At 33.2% G+C, this 9,102-nt stretch overlaps 1 pseudogene; it reads right to left on the bottom strand.

The window, feature by feature from the left end:
• Positions 1 to 456: 456 nt before the first annotated feature.
• LOC141715190 (protein CANDIDATE G-PROTEIN COUPLED RECEPTOR 7-like) lies at positions 457 to 1,780 on the bottom strand (annotated as a pseudogene).
• Positions 1,781 to 9,102: the final 7,322 nt, after the last annotated feature.

The raw sequence follows: 9,102 nt of genomic DNA on the forward strand, positions 1-9,102 counted from the left end.
ACCACGAAAATTACTGCTTTGCGGATCCATTTGAAAGATGTAACGACAATAGCCGTATCGAGACACCAAAAGTAGGAACATAGAGTGAGTAAGCGATCTTACAGATATACTTTTATTAGGAATAGAATAGATAGCACACAAGTGTTAGAAGTAACTCCTTGTTATAAATTTGCAAGATAAATATTTACAGAATCAATCAACTAGAAATTACACCCATATAGATAATAACAAGCAAGATCAAAGATAAAGAACTTATTAAGGAAAGTATTAAGAACAACTATTAATGTTCAAGATTGCAAGATAATTGAAACTCAAAACTATACTAACTATTACATTCATACAGAATTTGTTATAACAAAAAAGAGGGATAATGTATATATAGATGTTCACTAGCTACTATAGTTTGGAAAACAATTTACAATATGTGTAAAATCAAGATAGAGGAGCATCCAAATGCTAAGCCGCCTCACCCAAAAGTTCAAAGTTCAAATTCTTCTTCTCGAGAGCCATTTCTGCTGCTTCTTCTTCCTCGTTGTCAAGAATAAAGTACTCATTCTTCTCAACTGTCTAAACATATAAAACATCACCAAATAAAAGACAATACTGGCAACTTCCTCAGCCGCATTCGACACCCACTATACGCCACATTGGTCCTAAGCACATATACAACAATCCTCGTAAAGTACTAGTACCCAATCACCACAATGTAAAACTGCCTAAACAAAGTCAACTTTGTCAAATTCCTCGCTGCCTTCCCATCCGTCTTCGACGTCTCCCTCAACAACCTAATCGACCACACAATCGGAAAAATAATAGCACAACAACACACAAGACCAACCAACAAAAACACCTGATTCCAAGTAAACATCTCATCCGTGAGGCGTCCCCGTAACCTTAACATAATGCTTATCCTCAGCACCACAAATCAAATTCAACGCTTTCGTAACAAGTAATCCTCCCATCAACAAATGTACCATATTCACTGACATTTTATTCCTAAAACAATTAAACCCCCAAATTACAAAAAACACAATGTACATTATCGAAAACACGAAAAACAATCCAGGCAACTTAGTTAAACCAGCGGATAAATAATCCTTAGTAGTTCAGTCATTTTCCAGATTATAAAGCTCAGTTCTAACCTCCATAGTAACCGGGGTTTCTGGTGCGCAATTCGCGAAAAACAGACTATATTGATTAGGCCAAAGAACAGGATACGTTCGATTAAACGATGAGTGAGGAGGAGGAGAGAGATCACGGAAGGTGAAGAGGAGATTGATGTAGGGAGAACGTAAGACGCATAAATTAGGGTTTTGTTGGAGCTCTTCAATTTTGAAGTAATTGGATAATAAGAAGAATCCGAGATGAGACGGGTCGGGTTGGGAGAGAGAGGAGGACACGGATACGGATGCGGATACGGATGCGGATACGGATACGTGGCCGGTGCGGGTGAACCCGAAGGTTTCGAAGAGGATGATGGGTCGGGTGTCGGAGAGGAGTTTTAGGGTTTTGATTTCGGCGGTGGTGGGGGAGAGGAGGGCGGTGAGGAGTAGGAGAAGGGCGGCGATGGGTAGGGGTGGTTTTGTCATTTTGGGTGGAGGGGAGGGGAGTGCGGAGGGCCTAGCAAAACCAAACCAAAACCGATAAAAGGAACCGTGCTCAGCCCTCCTCAAGTGTGTTTTTTAAAGTTTGGAGTTTGGCGGGTACGGCAAGAGGGGTGATATTTACGATGTTAGTGATGTAGAGTTTTTTCTTGTTAGTTTCTCTGGCGCCAAAATTGGTCTCCGAGATTCGATCTGATCCGATCGTGGCCAAGAACAACTCCAACGTGACCTAAAAATCCAAATTTAGACCGAATTCGGTTAAAAGGTCCAAATTTGAACCGATGAATAGTACGGTCCAAATTTGGACCAAGATTAAAATAATAGTATTTAACTTTTTTTATTTAGTTTATTACATATAACTTTGATTTTGGATATTTATAAATATAATTAACTAATATTTGAATTCATTATTATTTATTTATAATTTTATATTAATAAAATACTAAAACATAACTAAATTAAAAATGCTTGCATTTCTCAAATTCAAACTGAAAATACATTCCAACATATGAAATAAGGATTATAACACATAAAATGTAATTTAAAATACAACTTAAATTAAAATGCAACATGAACTGAATTATCAATTTAGTCCGATAAATTAAATCTACTTCTTCTAAGATAGTTGAAATATTGCCCGTAACTGTTTAGGTTATTTTGTGATCCTTGGCCTTTATCTTCAGATCCTCGACTTTGAGATGATGAACGTTGTTCCTCGGATCTTTTTTTGCATAATTCTAGTATGTTCACCATGAACAAATTCGCGTAAGTTTGGATCATGTATAGAGTTCAAATCTTTTGACAAGATCTTATTTTCTTCCTTATATTTTGCAAAAGATAATTTTCGTTGTGAATCTTAATTCATTTATTTCATTATTTCCACGAATTGATTATTCTGTTGAATAATTTTAGCAATTTCTTCATCGTGTTTGCATTTTCCTTTTGCTTTTTTCACTCTAATTGAGAGGGTTCAAAATGACGAAGATACTCGCTTTCAACAATTTCTTGGCAGTTACAGAAAAATTAGAAATAAGGAGGCTCGTATTGCGCTTCAATATACACTAATTGAGCATTTGTGGAAGAATATACTAATTATGAGAATTAATATTAATTAACAATATTTTAATATTTAATTAATATTTGTACTCTTCTTATTTGAATGTAATGTTTATTACTAATGTTTTTATTATGAAAATAGAAAAAAATGTGTTGACTAATTTATAATATATATTTAAAGTTTAATTAGAATTACATTAATTGTTATTAATTTTATATAAAAAAAATTCATTACTTGTTATTAATTTTATATTTAAAGAATGAAATTTTTTTATTATAAAAACTTAAAATATTAAAAAAAATTATTTTATAATTTGGACCGGGTTTTTTTTTATCGTAGGGAACCCACAGCCGCTACCATTCGGATGCGCACTGAGTAAACCCCACGGGCTCACGCAATAGCCCGCAAACCATGTGAAATAAGGTAAACCGCATTTGAGCGACACACTCTAGCTTAGGAGACATAATCATAAATTTTCCTCCCGTGAGATTCGAATTTGTGACCGAGAGGATATTTATCTTCTCTTTGGAGTTGAAATTTGGACCAAACTGTTGGAGTTGAAGAGAGGCTCAGTCCAAATTTGGACCAAAATTTGGTCTAAATTTGGACCAAACTATTGGAGTTGCTCTAAATTAACGGATATAAATTTTTTAAAAATATATCTAATTCATTAATTACAGTCCGCTCGTTCATTTTCTTAAAAATTGATTTGTTAATATTAGAATTAAACTAACTAACAACAATTAAGTTAACATATCGAATGTAATATAGTAACTTATATAAATTTAAAATCAACTGTAACATAAAATCTAATGTAAAATCCTATATATATTTTCATAACAAGAAAATAGTGTGTAATAATACTCTTCCCGTCCTAATTATTTAATACTCTTCCCGTCCTACTTATTTTGTCATCAATCAATTTTTCACATTTTATTCAATCATATTAAACAAATTAATAGTCACCAAAAATGTATTACTTTTCAAAAACGTTAACATAAATAGCAATCAAATTATCATATTAACCGAAAGTGGACAACAATTTTCGGACAGACAATAACAGTACATGTGGACAAAACGAATGGGACGGAGGGAGTATTATTTTTGATCATATCTTTTGTTAGATTCTATTTTATTCGTAAAAACTCTAGTTTGATGTGAAAATAGAATATAAATATGATTTTATATAAGCTTTTTATTGTTCTTCAAATAAGACTATTTTTCATGAAGCAATTTTATACATACACACACATACACACACAGATATATATATATATATAGATATACTAGTATATAACTTGTGCGATGTACGGTTGTTTTAATCACTATATATCGTAAATCTATAATTTTAATATCTTGATGTTAGGATTCAAACCTATAGATAACGGTACTCATCAATTTGATGTGACAGCTCTGAATTGACAGCTCTGAATTGAGTGACCAGAGAATCAACAACCAAACTTTTAATATTTTGTCCTTAATATAATAGTATAGATATACTATTATATAATAGATGAAACATTAAAAGTTTGCCTAGTCGGTCGGTCATTCCAATTGTAATTGATATTGAAGTTAACTTCCTCTACAAATTTAAATTCTAATTTATATTGAACTTTATATTATTATATTTGATGTTAACGTCAAGTCTTCTACAAATTTAAATTATAATTCATATTGATGCCTATATTATTCAATTGATACTGATGTCAATTTTTTCTACTAATTTAATTTTTATTTAATTAATTTTTGTAACAATCTTTACTATAACAAATAATTTAATTATTATGTACATATCAATATCTATACTATCAAAGCTAATTTATCAAAATATATTTATCAAAATATATTTCGACTACCTAAAACAAAATCATATATACTATTTGCCCGGGTTAAAACAAAATTATCATATTGAACCGGACTTAAAAGATTAAATTCAAACTAAAAATAATTAGTTGAATTTGTCGGTGTAATTAGTTTCGGGTTAAAACACAATAATGTAAATGATTGATTTATGATAAAATGAAGTTAATATCAGACTAATCATAATTCATTTATTGGTGATCCCAACTAAAACCTAACTTTTAACTAAAATATAATCGTTTTTTGTAAAAACACGTAGAAATATCAATAAAATCATATTGTTCAATAAGTATCATTGTTTTTTAAGTATCTCTTATGAAACAAATCATGACCATATAGGAGTAATATATTTATCATGAAAATATATCATTTAAAAATTTTAAATGAGCAAATTTAAGATTTCAATTCAAATAATTTTTTTAGTTGTTATATAATATTAAAAAAAGATCTGTATATCGCACAAGGTTTAAGTTAGTATATATATATATATGTGCCATTAGTCAAATAGAAACCGACCTTAAAATAAAAACTAAAAACCCCATATATAGCACTATCCACCTCACTTTCACTTTATTGTAGCCCCGACTCATCCTAAAATCTCAAAACCCCACCCTTGAACCTACCTACCCGCTACGACCGCCTTCACATTCCACTACCGCCATCATCCACACAGCACAACCATCACCGCCTTTGTCCACCGCCACTCCCATCGATTCCCCTGCAATATCCCCATCTTCCCTCTTCATTTTATCCGAACTTTCTTTTTTTAACCTCTCTCTTTTTTCCCCACCTCTCCTCACACATAATAATTATTGTAGTAGTAGTTATAGTTAGTGATTCTTGTTTGAGATTATGGTTGTTACCCGATGACGGTGCTGAACTGATTGAAAGTAATGGTGATGGGGACAGTGAGAAAAGAAGTAGTCGCATGATCAATGTGTATAACATATAATGACTCTGTATCAAATTTTAGTCATTTTTAAATATAAATCGGTGAATTTTATAGCACTTACTAGTGATTTAAACGTTTTCAGTATTTCGGTAATAAAAATAGTGATTTCGGTTAAGATCATATATGGTGGTCATCGATAATATAAAATAATTATTTCAGTTCAAATCCGATGTGATAGTGATGATGATGGTGTATGCATGTACATTTATTATCGTGTATATAGTAAGATGAAGATGTGAGAAAAGAACTATGTATATTAAAACACTGATTAAATATTGGCTTGGGCCTTGGTGTATTTAAATTAGGGCCGATGTTGTGTTGGTTTCCATTTTCCATTTTAAGTCACTTTCTATTGAACAACCATTATATATATATATATATGTGTGTGTGTGGGCGCGCGCGCGCGCATTTGTTCAAATAGAAATAAAACTTAAAATGAAAACTAGAAACTAATCTACACCCTTGGATCAATCTAATCTAATGGTCTCCCTACAGGCAGCACACAGGATTAAACTACACCCCCACAGAGAATCTCAGCTTTTTCTCTCCTTTCTTAATTTGATTTTTCCGGTCAAATGGTAAGTGTTTTTTAAAATCCGATTTTATTGTATTTTTCTCCATCTCTCAACGATCGATTTGCATACCATATGTGTTATATTTAGACGTGATTTAAAAATTTTTTATTTTAATTTCTAGTTTTCATTATAAGAATATTTCTAGTGGAATAGCACTATATATATAGGGGGGGCTACTCCAATAGAAACCAATTTAAAATAGAAACTAGAAACCAAATATATTTTTTTTAAAATTAATTCGAAATATAACACATATGGTATGCAAATCGATCGTTGAGAGATGTAAAAAAATACAGTGAAATCGGATTTTAAAAAAACTTACGGTTTGACGGGAAAAATCAAATTAAAAACGGAGGGGAAAAACTGAAATTGGGTGTGTGAGGGTGCAGAGTAGTTGGGTGTGATGATTTAAGGGGACCATTAGATTAGGTAGATCTAATGGCTTAGATTAGTTCCTAGTTTCAATTTTAATTTTAGTTTGTATTTGATCATTCCCCTATATATATATTAAAATATTTAGCACAATAATACGCTAATAGTAATTACAAACATCATCGTAGAACTATAATTATTTTCAACTGTTACTCTCCCTCCGCTTCTTCTTTACAAAACCAAATATCTTCTCCAATATATCATACCCTCGAATTTTGATTTTGATTACTTGGAATTAAAGATTCATACTTTCTTATTTAGTTTGTTGATAGTTGATATAATTCAAAATATATGTACTTTGAACTTTTTATGAGCTGATGCATTTGTGAATTTTAAATTTATTTTTTTTTGCTAAACATGCCGTGGGCCTCTGATCCGATAACTCATGATTCGATTGGATCGGGTATGGATCTGCCTAAAATTTATCCGACACAAATCCGATCTGAATCTGAATCCGAAAAAATAAATGGATTTGGATGTGGAATTAGGGTGATCCGATCTGAATCTGACCTATTGACAGGCCTAGTATGATGGTTAGTTTGGTTAATGCTGCTTCCTGGTTTTTAAAAAGGAAGATATGACAACTTGGGTCAAATCTCGAGCCTTTTTTTAAAATTGGGTGAAGTCCCGATTCCAAGTCCGAAATAAGCCGAAGCCTACCGGCTCAAATGTAGCCAACATGAGTAAACAACAAGCTCACCACAGGCCGTAAAAATATCATGATTTATTGGCGCACACAGTAACTCAACAAAAGTCTCAAATCTCCTTGATGTGGGACTGGGATGTTACAAACTTTTCCACTTAAACTCCTGATGTTCTTGTCAGGCCGACCGACCTATAGGTCCGGATCGTTCCTTTCTAGCCATTATGTGATAATACCGGCTGGCTTCGTGTCCCCACCTCCAGATCTCCGTCCATTGTGGGATAATACCACCAGCCTTCGTGTCCCCATCTCCGACAACTTGACGCATTAAGCTTGCGAGAGGCGGCTCTAATATCATATGTGACACCCCAGGTCAAATCCCGAGCCTTTTTTCAAAAACCGGGTCAAGTCCCAATTCTGAATCCGAAATAAGCCGAAACCAACTTGCCCAAATGCAGCCAACTTGGGTAAACAACAAGCTCACCACAGGCCCCTAGAAGATCATAATTAGTTAGTGCACATAGTAGTAGTACTTGGCCCTACAAACTGAACAGAAGTCCCAAATTTCCTTGATGTGGCACTAGGGTGTTACAGAAGGAACTGAGTGATAAGTAGGAAAAATATTCAGAGTGAAAACATGTCAAATCTGCATTTATCACCACTTGTTTTTATTTTTTTTTAAAAAATTTAGAGTAAAATTATGATTTAAAGTGAAATTAGTTTATTTATCGCTCACTTACTTTTCTCCTTTTCTGAAATTTTTGGGTCAAGATATAAACGTGATTGGTTAATAATACGACATATATCAGTTAATTTGTTAGTAAATATTTATAAACTAGTATCGTGAAATTATTATTATTATTATTATTATTATTATTATTATTATTATTATTATTATTCAGTCTTCTTTAAATGGGCCACATTATTTTTCATTCTTGAATTTAATAAATATATCAATTCATTCAAGTTATAAACATACTTTTATATAAGATATAGATGTTATAAGTTTTTAATACTAAATTGTAATGTGATATTTTGTTATTATTTTAGAAGTAGTTGGTAGGGCCTAACTCGAGGTATTATAGACAATATTTAATTGGGAATTTGCCAAATATACCAACTTTTGGATATTTATTTGCAACTCTACTACCTTACTTAAAATCTTGCAAATTTACTATCTTTTTAAATATAAAAATAATTAAATTGTAAAAATACCATCTTCATCTTCCCATTCCTTTTTTTAACTTCTCTCCCTTTATCTCTCACTTTCCTCTCACTGCCTCTCTCTCCTTCCCTACTCTCTCTCCCCCTCCCACCTTTCTCATCCCTCTCCGCACCTTCCCTTTCTCCACTGCCGAAGAAGCCGCCGCCGAGCGCCGCCGCCGCAAACGTCGTCTCCGCATTAAACCCCCTCTCCACGCCGCAAACGCCATCTCTCTCTCGTGCCTCTTGTGATGAAGCTTCAATTGACTATATATATATATGTCTGTGTGTGCGTGTGTGTGAATTTGAGAATTTTAGGCGGAATATGTATGATTTTGTTTGACAATCAACTATGTTGAACTGAGCTGAGTTTTAGTTGCTTTTTAGGTTGTAATGTTTGGCCCCGCAGGGGTCTTTATTTTTCTTATGTAGTTGCGGTTGCAGTTGCAACTGTTGCAACGAGTTGATCTCAATTGCTTGTAATTTTTATTATATTTAAATTTGAAATTGCTTTGGTTGTATTTGTGGTTGCTGGCCCCGTAGGGGAACTGTCACCTGTGGATATGGAGGTAGTGGCGACGGGTATGGAGGTGGGTGTCATGAATGTGGTAGTGGTGGTGGCAGCTATGGAGGTGGGTGTTTTAAGTTACAGGTTGCTTTGGTTGCATATGTGGTTGCTGACCCTGTAGGGGCACTGCAACCTGTTATGCAACCACTCATGTAAGATTCAATAGTGATTGCTTTTGGTTAAAATATGGTTACAGAAGTTACGAACC

Source organism: Apium graveolens, chromosome 3, assembly GCF_009905375.1.
Source record: "Apium graveolens cultivar Ventura chromosome 3, ASM990537v1, whole genome shotgun sequence".
In the NCBI taxonomy this organism is placed as follows: Eukaryota; Viridiplantae; Streptophyta; class Magnoliopsida; order Apiales; family Apiaceae; genus Apium; species Apium graveolens.